The following is a 16,586-nucleotide window of genomic DNA, read 5'->3' on the forward strand; positions in this document are numbered from 1 at the left end:
CGCCTTCCTAACCTGCAATCTTCTTCCCGACCTCTCCGCCCCCACCCCAGTCTGACCTATCACCCTCACCTTGACCTCTTTCCACCTATCACATTTCCGACGCCCCTCCCCCAAGTCCCTCCTCCCTATCTTTTATCTTAGCCTGCTGGACCAACTTTCCTCATTCTTGAAGAAGGGCTAATGCCCGAAACGTCGATTCTCCTGTTCCTTCGATGCTGCCTGACCTGCTGCGCTTTTCCAGCAACACATTTCCATCTTGGACGGATATGGGCCAAGCGCGGGCAGGTGGGACGAAGTTAGTTTGGAATTGGGATAATTAACATGGACTGGTTGGACCGAAGCGTCTGTTTCTGTCCTGTCTGACTCTATAACTCATTCACTTGCTGTATTGCCACTTCCCTGAAAATTTGGATGGTACTCATTTGGTGCAGTAACTTGCCAACCTTCAATTCAATTAGTATTTGAGTAAGTTCACTTTATTAATTCTAATCATGTTCTTATTTTCACCAGTCAATCTGTCCCATATTATATGTAGAACATTTTCAGTACCTTCCATTATAGAGACAGCACGAAGGTATTACCCTCAGCAGCAGGCAGAGATGGATTCCGTCACTGTGTGAATACATTGGAACACTGCAATGGGAGATGATGGACGTGACACCCATTCCTGCTCAGAAAGTTCCCGAATCCAGACAGTTCAATAAAACTATCACTTCCTGGTCACTGACAGCATAGTCCTCTCCCTAGTGTGAGGTTACAGGTTATGCTGAAACTCATTTTAGAATCAAACTGAATTCAGACTTTGCACCTGGCATAGGTCCAGGTCGAGGTAAGAAAAAGATTGTGATCTGAATATGTGTAACGAGAAGAGTTGCCAGAAGAGAATTGTAACGGAAAGGTGTGGATGACGATTTATTCAGAAACAGTGCTGAGGCAGAAGTGAAGACTAGGTATATTGTGAAGGTGGGAGTGGACAGGTTTTGTGGTAGATGGAATATTGCGATATGAATCCATTCAGGATAAAATGGGGTAATCATGGTTATGAACACTTTCGTTTCTCCTCAGATGCTTGTAAGGCAGGGATATGAAATTCATGGCATAGAAATGGAGATTGTGATTGAAAGCGAAGACAATAGTTTGGAACTTTGCCAAATATACACTACAGAGAAAACGATAACATTCACAATGGGTTAGAGAATTAGTAAATGGGCAGAGATCGACTCACCAGGAACACCAACAATAGCGAGGATGGGATAGTAACCTGCTTGAAAAGTCATAATTACACAGCATCAATCGAGATGTTGTTGCTACACTGAAATCTCCTCCACCACAACAACTTCCAATATAAAAACTGCTTCTGGGCACGACTGCCCTGAACATACACAAGAAATACAGATTCCCCTGGATTTTACACTCACAGCTCTTATCAGTTAATTGTTTATCGTTTATACAATGCAATTCTATAATCTGTTTGTAAAGATGCAAACATATGATTGCACAATTTATATGCCTTTTCTTTTTGAGATTTTTTTTGGCCTTAGCGCAAAAGTAAGTGTTCTGTTTAAAATTGACCTGTTTATTGGGATTCAAGGGTCAGACACAGCACGTATTTTTCATGGGTTAAGAAACAGAAAGGATTCGAAGACAGTGGCTGTGGAGACTGATGAGGAGTAAAGTGACGTCCCCAATGTCTCCTTGACAGACAGAATAAAATAAAATGCAGTGAAAGAAACAGAATATATTCAGAAGAAGGAATTGCAAGTGACGATGTAAACAAAACAGCATCATTTCAAATGGAATGGCTGAACAGTGATGGTGTGTGTGCATCTGTGTGTCTGTGTGTGTGTGTGTGTCTGTGTGTGAGTATGTAGATAGATAAGATTGTTCATATGTGTGCAAAACATTCAGAATGAACGAGAGACATACTTAACAAAAATGATGCATGTGATGTACAAAATTTATAAAATACTAATATGTTATGTAATCTTCAGCTGAGATGTTATGTTCCCCTACTCTCAACGCACCGTCTGCCTCCTGCCTCCTTCTGGCATTACCTGATCTAATCTTTCATTCTTACCGGATGGATGTTATAAATTCCTGCTTCTGGTGTTCCAACTTGCTTCAGTTAATCCATTTTCTACCAGGAAACATATACTGGGTTCTGTCAACAGTTGGTGCCTGTCATATTGATGGAGATAAAGGTTCTGGCATCAAACCCAGGATTTCAACAGATTAATCTGTTGCACATACACTGTACAAAGGACCATAGCACAAAGGAATTATCAAACCAAATACGGAAGCACATCTACTTCCATCAATCATGTAGACTTCCCTATTTTTACCTCTCCACGTCTATATTCTCTCTCTCTGTCTCTATCTTTCCGTCTAGTTAATAAGTCCTCCAATCGTTCTTCGTGTCCCATTTCTCAAACCTCCCTCCTTCAGTTTACATCTATTTCTCACTTTTGGATGAGATGGCTTATAATTGAGTAATGTAACTAAAAAGACATGAGGGTGGCGTTGGCCAGAGTTAGTTGGAAGGGGAGGTGAGCACGGGAATATGGTGAAGCAGCAATGACAGGAGTTTCTGGAAATAATTCAGGAGCACGTCAGAAATTCATCCCAAGTAAGAAGAAAGATATTCAGCGGAAGACAAGTCAGCCGTGCGTGATAATGTACTCTGGGACAGCATAAAAGTAAAAGAAAATGCGCACAATGTGGTGAAGATTATTGGGAATTTAGACGATTACGAAGCCTATAAATTCCAGCATGGATAACTAAGAACAGCAAATGGGAGGAGAGGATGAAGTATGATATTACGCTTGTTAATCATGTAAAAGAACATTGAAAGAGATTTTTAGATATATAACAAGGAAGACAAGGAGTAAAGAGCAAACAGAGGAATGTTGGAAAATGAAGCTTGAATAGTTACGGGAAGCAATGGAATGGCAGAGGAATTGAATACATTGCAACAGTCTTCACGGTGGAAGACACCAGCAAAATGTCAGAACTTCAAGACAGTCAGAGGGTAGAGGTGAGTATAGTGACCACCAGTAAGGAGAAGGAGCTGGGGAACATGAAGTTGGATCAATCAGTGAGACCAGTTGGAGAACACCCCGTAGTTGTAAATAGATGCCGAAGGTGATTGTGGAGACATTGCTGGTGATTTTTCAGGAAATTTTGGAGTGAGGGAGGACTGGCAAATGTAAGGAGAGACAGACATAGAAGACAGGAAATTACCAATGGCCAGGCAAGTTCAAACTGTTGTATAAAAGGACTTAATGAATCCTTACGTTTATGAATAGATGCGTGGAGTATAAGAACAAGGAAGTTCTAAAGTATATTGGGCGTGGTGTGATTAAGCTACAGCATAACAATAGTGAAATTTACAATACTATTGTGAAAGTACGGTTAAAACAAAGGAAATCATTTCGAAGCAGACAGGAGCATTCGTGACAAAGAGACCGTTTCCTTGACCCTGTAGTGAGAATGTTGAGATAAGCTTGTCAGTAAACAGACTAAAATAAAATGTATAGAAAGCACAATAAAATCTGTTGCTGCGGATATAGCAATACATATGAAGTTGAAAAAGCACAGCAGGTCAGACAGCATCCATGGAACAGGAAAGTCAATGTTTCAGGCTGGTAGACTTCATCAGGATTGGTCCGGGGGAAGGGGAGCCGGGAAGAAAATAGAGGGAGAGGCGTGGAGCTGGGGGAAGGGTAGATAGGATGACGATAGGGGATGCAAGTAGGGGGATAATGTGATTGGTCAGTGGGAAGGGTGCAGCGGATATGCGAATAGAAAGATGGACAGCTTAGGTCAGGTAAGGGAAGGGGAACATGGAATAAGGCTGTGGGTGGAGAGTTCTGAAGCCAGTGAAGTCAATATTGAGACCAGTGAAAGGTAAGCACTCAAGCTGAAAGATCAGGTTCTGTTCCCTAGTTTCTATTTGGCCTCACTCTGACAGTGGAGGAGGCCAAGGATGGATCTGTCGCTGGATGAGCAAGGTTGGGGTGGGGGAGTGTGAGGGAGCAATTGAATGGCAACTGGAATGTAGGGTTGGTTAAAGCGTGCAGAGATCAGCTGCTCCATGAATATGTCCCTGAATCTCCCTTTGGTCTCCCTGATAGAGGGGAGACCACATCGGGAGTTGGAGGCGTGCTTGGTGGTGCAGGATCAGGCTCTGTATGGAGCACCAGTGCTCCAAACACAACAACCAACCCGACTTTCCAGTTAACTTCCATTTCAATTCCCCCTTCAACTCTTCCGGGGACATGCCCATCCTTAGCCTGTCCACTGTCAGAGGAACACCACCTGAGAGTCTACCTTTGAAGCTGATACCCAATGGCCTCAATATTGACTGCAGAAGCTTCAAAATCCCTCCACACGCAGCCTTATCCCCTGTCCCTTCTCCCTGACCAGACACACCTGTCCATCTTCTCACTCACATATCTGCTCCATCCTTCCCACTAACCAATCACAGTAACCTCATAACTACATGTATACACCACCATCATACCTACCCTTCACCCTTCCATATCCCATCACTCCGTTTCTGGGCTCCCCTCCCCCTCGCCAGTCCTGACGAAAGGTCCAATATCAAAATATTGCCTTTTTGCTCCTCTCGTTCTGTCTGGTCTGCTGTGTTTATCCAGCTCCAAGTTTATTAAATCTGGCCTCTCGCACCTGTAGTACTTACTCTCTCCAAGTTGTGGAACTATGTCGTCTACGTGTAAGAAGAAATACATTTGGACATTTGAAAAGATCGCTGACTCATTCCTCATTTCTTAACAACCCAACACACAGCTTCCAGATGAAGCAGCATTTCACTGGTAATCTTTCAATCCTGTCTCCTGTCATTGCTGCTCACAATTCAGTCTCCTTTAAATTGGGGAGACCAAGCAGAGACTGCATTGACGAACACTCCCACTCTGTCTGTCGGAAGAGCCCTGACCATCTCATTGTTTCCCATTTTAATAACCTACCTTGCTCTCATGCTAACATTTCAGTCCAGGGCAGCTGCAATGTTCCAATGAAGCACAACTCAGGCTCGAGTAACACCTCACATTTTACTTTGGTACGTTACAGCCTGTAGGAGTTTGTATTTAATTCCATAACTTCACAACATGACGTCATTATGGCTGTACTCAAATCTTCTTACATTCCTTCTCTTGGTCTCCCAATGAACTTGCCCTGTTTGTCAATCTTTTGTCTTGCACTCAATTAAGGAACCCAAATCCCCCCTTTACAATCTAATGTATACTCATTTCCATAACTATGTTAAAATAAAGACAGTTGTGGTAACTGGACCCAAAGTGCTCTCCGACTGACAATTCAGTCACTTGGCCGACCTCGTTTTCTGAGGGGAGGTCCAGTCTTGCACCCACCTGAGTAGCATAGAGCCCTCTACATCTTGAATTAGGAAACTTTCTTAGACATATTTGACAAATTCCACCCCGTATGGTCCTTTTACACTCTGGGTGACCTAGTCAATCCATGGGAAGTTAAAATCTCCATCCAATACTACTCTATTATTTTTATAGGTACCTGCAATCTCACTACGCATTTTTTCCTCTCGTACCCGCTGGCTATTTGGGGGTCTAGAACACCATCCCAGCAGACTGACCATCCCCTTTTTGTTTCTAACTTTTGACAATATTGCCTCATTTGAGTATCGCTTAACAATATCGTCTCTTGGCACTATTTTTATGTCCTCCCTAATCAAAGGGACAACTCCCCCTCCTCACTTACTTGTCTTTCTGTCATGCCTGTAGCTTTTGTATCCTGGAACTCTGAGCTACCAGTCCTGCCCTTCTCTCAGCCATGTTTCTGTTCTGGCTATAATATCCTAGTCCCCAGAGCTAATCCATGGTCTGAACTTGTCTGCCTTACCAGTCAGGCCTCATGAGTTGAAATGAATGCCCTTTAAAACCAGAAGTATTTTCCCTCCTATACAGTGTCCCAGATATCCTGGATAGGAAATTTGCTCTCGATGGCTGATGTATTTTCCCCTGACTAGTTGATGGCCCCTAGCTTATTTAGAGTCTCAACTTCCTGCCAAACTAGTTTAAATCCTGCCAGGTAACACTAGCAAATCTCCTCCCAGGGATACTGGTGTCCCTCTGCTTCCAATGCAAACCATCCCCCTGGTACAGGTCACCTCTACCCCAGAAGAGATCCCAATGACCTAAGAACTGGAAACCCTGCACCTTACACCAGCTCCTCAGCCACACATCCATCTGACCGATCTTTCTATTTCTATCCTCACTGGTGCGTGGACTGGGAGTCATCTGGAGATCATTAACGTCAATAACCATTTTATAAAAACTTCTTACCTAAATCCCTGTACTTATTTTACAGGGGCCTATCCCTTTGTCTACCTCGGTCACGTGGGCCGATGTGCACAATGACTTCTGGCTGTTCACCCTCCACCTTCAGAATGTTCAGTAACCGCCCAGAGACATCCTTGACCCTGGTACCTGGGAGGCAGCACACCGTCCTGGGGACCCTTCTGCAGCCACACAGTCTTCTGTCTGTCCCCCTCAAAACTGAGTCTCCCATAAGTATTGCGATTATTACAGAGGATCTGGGAAACATCGACTGGGAGGAACTCCCTGCAGTTGGGGCCATGTTAGGAAAGTGGAGTATTTTAAAGTGATGCAGTGAGAACGTAGGGCCAGTGTGCTCCTTGAAGAGTGAACAGTAAAGGCAGCAAGTCCAGGGAATACTGATCAAGTGATATCGTGAGTTTGATAAAGAAAATACAGTGCAATAAAATCAGGTGAAGCCCTTCACAAGTATATAGAGTGCAAGGGGATTGTGGAAAACGAGGGACAAACAATAGTCATGAAATATATTTGGCAGACACGATTGTGGAAAAGCCACAAGTATTTTATCAGCATCGTGAGAGTAAGAGGATTCCCAGCAAAGAGGGCGGCCTGTGAGTAACCAAAAGGACAATCTGTACATGGAGCCAGAAGAAGTAGGCGAGGTCTTCAATGAATACTTCTGTATTCACACAGGAAAAAGACATTGTAACCGGGGATTTCAGTTGGGATGCTGAGGTTCCAGAATATGTTAAGATCAATAAGGAGGAGGTATTAAATATTTTCACAGGCATAAAGGTGGAGAAATCCCCAGTACCCAATGAAATGTATCACAGGCTGTTGTGGGAGGTAAGGATTAGATTGCCGGGGCCCTGGTGGATATATTTAATACTTTGCTGGCCACAGGTGAAGTGCCGAATGACTGGAGGATCGCTAATGTGGTTCCTTTGTTCAAGAAGGGCAGCAGGAATAGGCCAGGTAATTACAGAGCAGATAGTCTGACAGCAGGGGGAGGGAAATTATTGGGAACAATTCTGAGGGACAGGTTGAATCAATAACTGGAAAGACAGGGATCGATTAGTGATAGTCAGCATGGATTTGGAAGAGGAAGATAATGTCTGATGAACTCAGCTGAGATTTCTTTGAAATTACGATTGAAGAGATTGATGAGGGCTGTGCAGATGTTGTGGTTTACATGGAGTTCATTAAGGCCTTTGACAATTTCCCACGTTGAAGGCTGGTCCAGAAGGAAAGAGTCCATGGCATCAAACGCAAGTTGGGAAATTAGATCTAAAATTGTTGTGAGGGTTGGTTTTGTGATTGAAAGCCTTTGCCCAGCGGGTGTATCACAGGGATCTGTGCAGTAACCATTGCTGTTCCTTATGGGCATTAGTCACTCCGATGTGAAGCAGAAGGTATCATTAGTAGGTTTGCAGATGACATGAAAGGTGAGGATGTTGAACACATTGAAGGGGATGGTCTCAGGCTACAGTCTGAACTTTGAGGCTGGGACAGAATTTCAAGAGAGTCATTTCAATTGACAAGGCAGACATGAACACAGCAGGCAATGAGGGAAAACGTATCAATTAAGCTGGATCTACTTTAATGTAAAAGGCCTAACAGGTTATACAGATGAACGCACGGCATGGATGGGAGCATGGGACAGGGATATCACAGGAATTACAGAAACACAGCTGAGAGTGCCGGGCAGGACAGGCAGCTCAATGTTCCCAGGACAGATGCTACAGGAAGGATAGAAGGGGAGGCAAGAGAGGAGGGGAATTGGAGTTTTTGATCAGTGAAAACATCACTGCAGCACTGAGAGAGTATATTCCTGGGGATCGCCCAGTGAAGCTGTATTAGTGGAACTGAGAAATTATACTGAATGATCAGTTTGATATGACTGTACTACAGTCAGCGGGAAATTGCTGGAGATCTCAAATATCTGTAATAATGATAGGGCTGTAATAGTCGGGGATTTTAACTTTCTAAACCTAGACTGGTATTGCCAGAGTGTTCACAGCTTGGATAGAAGAAATTTGTTCAGTGTGTTCAAGAAAACTGTCTCAGGCAGTATGTAACTGGTCCGAATAGTGAAGGTTTCTATCCCAGGGTAGGGGAAATCCATTACTAAATGGCAGAAATATGAGGTGAGAGAAGAAATACTTAAAAGTGACCAGAGGAGAACATTTCCACATAGAGAATGGTGCATGTATGGAATGAGCGTCTGGGGAAGGGGTAGAGAAAAGTAAGGTTACAACATGGAAAAGACATTTGGGCAGATACATGGAGAAGAGAAGGTTTGAAGGGATATGGACCAAACACATGCAAATGCGACTCGTTCATGAACAGTAGTCAGCATGGACTAGTTGCATGGAAGGATAATAAATGCAGTACATTTCAAGTATGGGGAGGGACAATAGGGAAGGTTGAGGCTACAGGGACAGGCACTGTTGTAGGAGTTACAAATTATTGAAGACACTGGTCCACGAGACATGGAATATGTACAGTGTTGGAGGGAGAACACAGAATAGAAAGATCCCAGGCAGCTTTCCCACCCACTCATGGGAAGCCTGCTTTCCCCTCTGTTGTCCTGATGCTCACGAAGACGTCACAGGCATGGATTGATAACTGTGACACTCCTGATACTGTCTCAGAACAACAAACTTTTCAGTAGACGTGGTGATTGAGCCTGGGGTGTGTCTGTACACTGCTCCCCCTCCAACACTGTTAGCTGATGTTTGGAGCCCTCTCGCTGCTCTGTGCACTGTGAGTGATCTTACCTCAGTGCAGGGTTTGTTTAAGGCTCCAGATCTCCCTGCCCTTTATCTCTCTGCCTGATCAACCATCTTCAACGTGGTGATGGATGGGACACCCAGCAGCTGGGAAATCTATTGAGTCAGGAACTTCCTGAGTACCTACAGGAGACAGAGAAATAGACGGAATGGGAAATTAGACTGATGCAGTGAGGGTTACACATGGAGTATAGTACTGTGTCCCACGGAGATCTGGAAAATCCCAGTCTCCATCCCTGGCCTGTGCAGAATTCTGTTGGCTCAGAATCTGGAGTAGCTGTAAGAGTGAGAGACACTGACAGAGGTAACAATGAGATCCACACAGTGAGGGATACTACATGGAGAGAGACTGAGTGATGTCACCAGACTGCAGGAAGGTATCAGGAACAAACAATCATGAAGGAAAACAGGTTTAGCTTCATGATACACTGGTATCAGTGTTCAGGGATAAATAGCCTGTGAGCAGACAAAGTAATGGCCTAGTGATATTGTTGCCAGAGCATGTATCCCAAACCTCAGCTAATGTTCAGGAGAGGCAGGTTTGAACCACCTTATCTGAAATGGTGGAATTTGAAATAAATTATTTTAAAAATAGTAATTGACCATCTATAAATACCATTACTGATGTACAATAATCCAAACACTTGTCATTCAGAGAAGGACATCTGCCCACCCTCAGATGGTCTGCACGACATAGCCACAGCAAAGTGTTTGCCTCCCAATTGCCCTCTGAAATGGCCGAGCAAGCTACTCAGCTCAAGGGCACCTAGGGATGGGCAAGAAAGGCTGGTCAGCCAGAGACACCCACATCCCATACCTGATTTAATAAATAATCCATTAGGATGGGGTCCCACTGGAACTGAGCTGGGACCAGTGTCCAGGCCAATTATGTAGGTAGGTTTATGGACAGGGCTTTAAACTGAAAGAGGGTTCAGGTGAAAGGAGCTTTCCAAATCCAAATAGAAAAGATGACGCATGTGAACAGCATGGGGATGTGGTCGAAGACAAGCAGAAAGGTACAGGAAGGGACAGATTTTAACTAAAACTGTGTATCAGTGAATCGATTTGTGACAGGAAATTGTGGGAAAGAGAAAATTATCTTTTTTTTTGGAATGGACAAAGTCTGTGCAGCAAGGTAGACTGATTTGTGATAAAGAGATAAAAGAGATTTAGACACCATGGAGACATGGTTACAGGACGAACAACAGTTGGAAGGCCATACAGAGAAAGCATTTGGCATCAGATCATGAAGTAGAGTCAGTCTGAATCTAAATTCTGGCTACTACTTGCGAAGGACACAAGCGGCAGAACAGTTTTCGGCCACTTAACAACATTTCATTACTCATCATTTGCATGAAAGAGGAACTCATTGGAATTTTAATAAAGGCATTGTGATAATTTAGTGAAACTTGAGTATTCATATAATCTTGGCAATCATACTGGCAAGAGTGATATTCGAAGAAGAGATTGTGGAATTGTTTTCAGTGTTTCTTTGAATAACACATTATGCAACTGGCTAGAGACGTCACTATCTCAGTGCGACCCTTGTGTCATGAAACTTAGTGAGTAATGCCACCTGGGGAGATCCTCTGGGAAATTGTGTAAAGTGCAGTTTAAAGAAATACAAAGTTTTAAAGTGAATCACAGAAAGGACAAGCTACATCTGGAAACAAAAACAGCCAATTACATGAGTTTGAGAGGAGACCTGACCAAGGTAAACAGGCTAAACAGACTGAAATATGTGTCTGTAAATGAACAGTGGAAAACATTTGAAGGAACAGTGTAAAACACTCAACAAAAGGACGTTCCATTGAAATAGAAAATCCTCAGCAAGAAATTCCCACCCATCCCTCACTCAGGACAAAATGGATCATATCAGATTATGAGGCTTAGACAATTACCACAAAGTACTTAATATCCTGAAATGAGAGAGAGTTTAAGCAGTAAGTTTTAAAGGGATTGCAAATGGTCTGCTAGCAGGGAGGAGGGCAATGGGAAGGGGAATCATTGTCAGGGTTTAATGACACAATAGGAACAGGGAGAGGTGAACATGCTGGAGGTGGTGAGAGTGTGGTCCGGGCCTGAACAGTCTGACAAAGCCAGCTGCAAAGGTAGGGAGGGACGTATGTATTTTTATTTATTCATTCATGGGATGAGGGTGATTGGACCAGCATTCTTTGCCCCCTCTGCGAATTACCCAGAGGGTAGCTCAGAGTCAGACATGCTGCTGTGGGTCTGGAATCACATGTCAGCCAGACCAGGTTGGAATGTCAGATGTCCTTCCCTAAAAGGAGCTAAGTCAACCAGTTGAGTTCTTCCTACTGATCAACAATGCTTTTATGGAGGCCGCACCAATGTCCTGTACAGCCACAACATGACATCCCAACTCCTACTCTCAATGCTTTGCCCTATGAAGATAACCATCCCAAACAACTGCTTCACCAGCCTGTCTACCAGTATCGCCACTCTCAAGAAACTGTCTACCTGCATTCCTGGGTCTCTGATTGACAACACTACCCAGTGCCCGAACATTAACTGTACAATCCCGCCCTGGTTTGTTTCACCAAAATGTAACACTTCACATTTATCTAATTAAACTTCATCTGCTATTCTTCAGGCCACTATCCCAGCAGTACTGTTCATCCTGTTGTTTCATAGATAATCTTCTTCACTGTCCACATCACCAGCAATTTCGGTGTCACCCAAAAGACTTACTTACCAGGAAACCAATATTCCCATCCAAACCATTTATCCAAATGACAAACAACAGGGGACCCACTACAACGCTGGTCACATGCCTACAGTCAGAAACACAACATGTCTCCCTTCACCCTCTGTCTCCTACCATCAACCCCAATTTTGTAACCAGTTTCCTCGCTCCTCCTGAATTCCGTATCCTTTTACAATGGTCGAGGCTTATTACCCAGTTTACCACACGGAACGTAGAACACTGAACAGTACAGTACAAAACCCTTCGGCCATGATGCCATGCCAACCTTTTATCCGTGTGTAAGATCAAACTAACCTACATACCCTTCATTTTACTGCCATCCATGTGCCTATCCAAGAGTCTATTAAATGTCCCTCATGTATCTGACTCTCCTACCACCACTGGCAGTGCATTCCAACCATGCAACACTCGTTGTAAAGAACCTTTCTCTGAAATTTCTCCTTACCCATCCACCAATCACCTTAAAATTATTTATGCCCAATGACAATAGCCATTTATGCCATGGTATAAAGAAGTCTCTCACTATTCACTCTATGTTTCACATCATCTTGATCACCTCTACCAAGTCGTCCCTCACCCTTCTTCACTTCAATGACAAAAGGCTTACCTCCCTGAACCTTTCTTCGTAAGACATGCTCTCCAGTACAGACAATATTCTGGTGAATCTCCAATTTACCCTCCATAAAGCTTTCACACCCTTCCTGTAATGAGGGGATCAGAACTGAACACAATATTCCAAGTGGGGTCTAACCATGGCTCTGTAGAGCTGCAGCATAACCTCACACCTGAAAACCCAATCCCCCTGCAATTGAAAGGCAACACAACATATTCCTTCTCAACAACCCTATCAGCTTGGATGGCAACTTTGAGGGATAGATGGATGTGGAACCCAAGATCTCTCTGTTCCACAACACTACCAAGCATTCTGCCTTTAACCCTGTATTCTGCATTCAAGTTAGACTTTCCAAAATGAATCATTTCACACATTTCCAAATTAAACTCCATCTGCCACTTCTCAGTCCAGCTCCGCATTCTGGCAATATCCTGCTGCAACCTACAACAGACCTCCACACTATCCACCACTCCACCAACCTCCATGTCATTGGCAAAACTACTAACCCATTCTTCCACAACCACATTCAAGTAGTTTATAAAAAGAATCATAAAGAGCAGAGTTCCTGCAACCGATCCCTGCAGAACCCACTGGCCACCGAGCTCCATGCTGAATGCTTCCCATCTATCATCACACTCGGTCTTCTATGAGGCAGGATTCCATATCCAGACAGACAGGTTTCCTGTATCCCATGCCTCTGTATTTTCTGAATGAGCCATAAATGTGTTTTGTCAGATTCTCGAAGGATTCAATAAGATTTGTGAGGCATGACCTGTCCCTTTCAAAGCCATGCTGACTATCTCTAATCAAACTATGGTTTTCTACGGAGTCATAAAGCCGCTCTCCCAGAGTCCTCTCCAATGAATTGCATACCACAGACATAAGAAAGTGGAGGTCTGTAATTCCCAGGATTAGCCATATTCCCTTTCTTGAACAAGGGAGCAACATGTGCCGCCCTCCAATCATCTGGTACGACTCTGGTGGACAGTGTGGGTGCAAAGTTGAAAAGTGTGGTGCTGGAAAAACACAGCAGGCCAGGCAGCATCCGAGGAGTTGGAGAATCGACGTTTCGGACATAAGCTCTTCTTCAAGCCCTTTCTCCTAGTGTGGGTCCAAAGGTCATCGCCAAAGGCAATCCCTTCCCTCGCAGTAACTTTGAGCATATCTGGTCTTGTCCAATAGACTTATCTGTCTTTAAGTTTTACACAATCCTCAGCATATCCTCCTTCTCAACATCAACCTGTTCACATATATCAGTCCTTTTCACGCTTCCTCACAAATGACAAAGTCCCTCTTAGTAGTGAATACTGAAGCAAAGTATTCATTAAGGTCCTCCCCTACCTCATGTGACTCCAGACACATGTTCCCTCCACTATGCCTGACCGGCCCTAACCTCACGCTGACCATCCTCTTGTTCCTCACATAAGTGGACAATGCCTTAAGGTTTTCCTTAATCCTTCCCCAAAAAAGATTTTTCATGTCCCATTCTAGCTGTCCTAAGTCCATTCTTCAGTTCCTTCCTGGATACCTTCAGAGAGTCCGCAGAGTGTGGAAACATGCCATTTGGCCCAACAACTCCATACGGACCGTCTGAAGAACATCCCGCCCAAAACCATTCCCCCACCCTATTATTCTCCATTTACCCTGACTAATGCGTCAATCCTGCACATCCCTGAATACTATGGGTAATTTACCATGGCTGATTCACCTAATCTGCACATCTTTGGGTGGAAACTGGAGCACTTGGAGGAACCCTACGCAGACACGGGGAGAACGTGTAAACTCCACACAGACAGTCGCCCGGGACTGGAATCGAAATCGGTTCCCTGCTGCGATAAGGCAGCCGTCCTAACCATTGAGCCATCATATAACCCTATAGAGGTCTAACGATCCTAGCGTCCTCAACCTTACGTAAGCGTCTTTCTACCTCTTGACTAGATGTTCTACATCCCTTTGAACCTTGTTAAATGCTTCACTAAAGTCCACGTGGACAATGTTCACTGCTCTGCCTTCATCTATCTCTTGGCCACCTCCTCGAAGAGTCAATCCAGTTTGTGAAACACGGTTTCACACTCACAAAGCCATGCTGACTATCTCTAATCAGCCCTTGCCTTTCCAAATATATGTAGCTCCTTTCTCTCAGAATCTCCTCCAACAACTACCCCATCACTGGGTTCACGGGGCTGTAATTTCCTGGCTTTTCCCTGCAATCCTTTCCTGATGGAACAGCATTAGCCGCCCTCCAGTCTTTCGGCACATCACTGCGTCTGTTGATAATATAAATTAAAATATCTCTGTTAGGAATACTACAATCTCTTCCCTAGCTTCCAACAATATTTTCAGATCGACCTCATGAGCTACTAAGAATAGATCTACCTTTACTTATTTTAATATTCCAGCACTTTCTCTTCTCTGTTGAGGATTCTTTCCAAGACATCACTATTTATTTCCCCAAGTTCCCGAGCTTCCATGTCTTTCTCCACAGTAAATACTGACAAGACTATTTTTTCGTTTCATATCTCACCAACCTACTCTGGTTCCACACATAGGCGACCTTATTGATATTTAAGGGGCCCTATTCTCTACCAAGTTACTCTTTAACCCTTATTGAAACTTGCACAAAGGCTTCTGAAAATTCAAATAAACCATATTCTCCGTACCAACACCATCTCCCCCCCACCCCCCCAACATCCTTATCTATTCTGCCATTTATATTCACACCAACAAATAAATCCAACAGGCTCAAAAACAAATTCTCTTTTTTAAAATGTGTTTCTAAGGGTCCAGTTTTTTATTGATATGTTGTTTCTTACTCATTTCAGCATGCTCCTGACTTACTGTCAGGCTAACAGTATTTGTTTTTAGACTGGAAACATAAAGGGTTGTGGGAGTTCTTGTTTATCAATCTGAAAAAAGTAGCTTACAGGGTCATCAAGTAATAGAGAAGGCAAATCAAATGCTGCCATTTATTACAAAGGGAATGGAGTCTAAATATAGGGAGGTCTTACTAAAACGATGCAAGGTACAAGTCAGACTACACCTAGAATATTATGAACAGTGTGTGTGCCCGATGGAAAGATATTCTTGTATCAGACGCAGGCCAGAGAAGGTTCACTCGACTCATGTTGAAAATGGAGGGATTATATAATTAGAGGTAGTGTAGATTGAGAATGAACCCATTGAAGTTGAGAAAAATTAGAGAGAAACTGAATGAAACATGCAAGATTCTGAAGTGCTTTGAGCGCTTAAATGCTGGGAAGGTAGAAAAAAGAACAGTGCAGCAATAGGCCCTTTGGCCCACCTTGATATCATTCTCAACTCACCCCATCTGTATGTACATGGTCCATGTCCCTCTATTCTCTGGCCGTTCATGTTTCTGTCTAAATGTCACTTCAAAACTTTACACACATTTCTGTTTCTATGACCTCGCTTGGCAAATTCCACTCTTTTCCAACCCCAACCTCACTATCAAACCGGAAGACAAGGGAGGTGCGGTAGTAGTTTGGCACACCAACCTTTAGACCGCTGAGGCTAAACACCAGCTCGCAGACACCTCCTCCTACTGGCCCCTTGACCATGACCCCACCTCCCACCACCAAACCATCATCTCCCAGACCATCCATAACCTCATCACCTCAGGGGATCTCCCATCCACCGCCTCCAACCTCATAGTCCCACAACCCCGCACCGCCCGTTTCTACCTCCTGCCCAAACCTGACTGCCCTGGACGACCCATTGTCTCCGCCTGCTCCTGCCGCATCGAACTCATCTCTGCATTCCTCGACACGGTCCTGTGCCCCTTAGTCCAAGAACTCCCCACCTACGTTCGGGACACCACACACGCCCTCTACCTCCTCCAGGATTTTCGCTTCCCCAGTCCCCAACGCCTTATCTTCACCATGGACATCCAGTCCCTGTACACCTCCATCCCCCATCACGAAGGCCTCAAAGCCCTCCGCTTCTTCCTTTCCCGCCGTACCAACCAGTGCCCTTCCACTGACACCCTCCTTCGACTGACTGAACTGGACCTCACCCTGAACAACTTCTCTTTCCAATCCTCCCACATCCTCCAAACCAAAGGAGTAGCCATGGGCACGCGCATGGACTCAGGCTATGCC

The 16,586-nt window shown here is 44.2% G+C and overlaps 1 long non-coding RNA gene across 1 annotated transcript in view; it reads right to left on the bottom strand.

Annotated features, from left to right (window-relative positions):
- Nucleotides 1-1,992: 1,992 nt before the first annotated feature.
- The window catches only part of LOC148135155 (uncharacterized), an 81,492-nt gene continuing 66,898 nt past the window's right edge, over nt 1,993-16,586 (bottom strand). Inside the window, exons 7-8 of the long non-coding RNA XR_015755547.1 lie at nt 9,113-9,247; nt 1,993-2,178 (exon numbers count right to left, since the gene is read on the bottom strand). This is a non-coding gene — a long non-coding RNA (uncharacterized LOC148135155). The remainder of the gene's footprint in view (nt 2,179-9,112; nt 9,248-16,586) is intronic.

This window comes from Chiloscyllium plagiosum, unplaced genomic scaffold (genome assembly GCF_037043375.1).
Source record: "Chiloscyllium plagiosum isolate Xiang-an unplaced genomic scaffold, Cpla_swu_hap1 HiC_scaffold_51, whole genome shotgun sequence".
Taxonomy (NCBI): Eukaryota; Metazoa; Chordata; class Chondrichthyes; order Orectolobiformes; family Hemiscylliidae; genus Chiloscyllium; species Chiloscyllium plagiosum.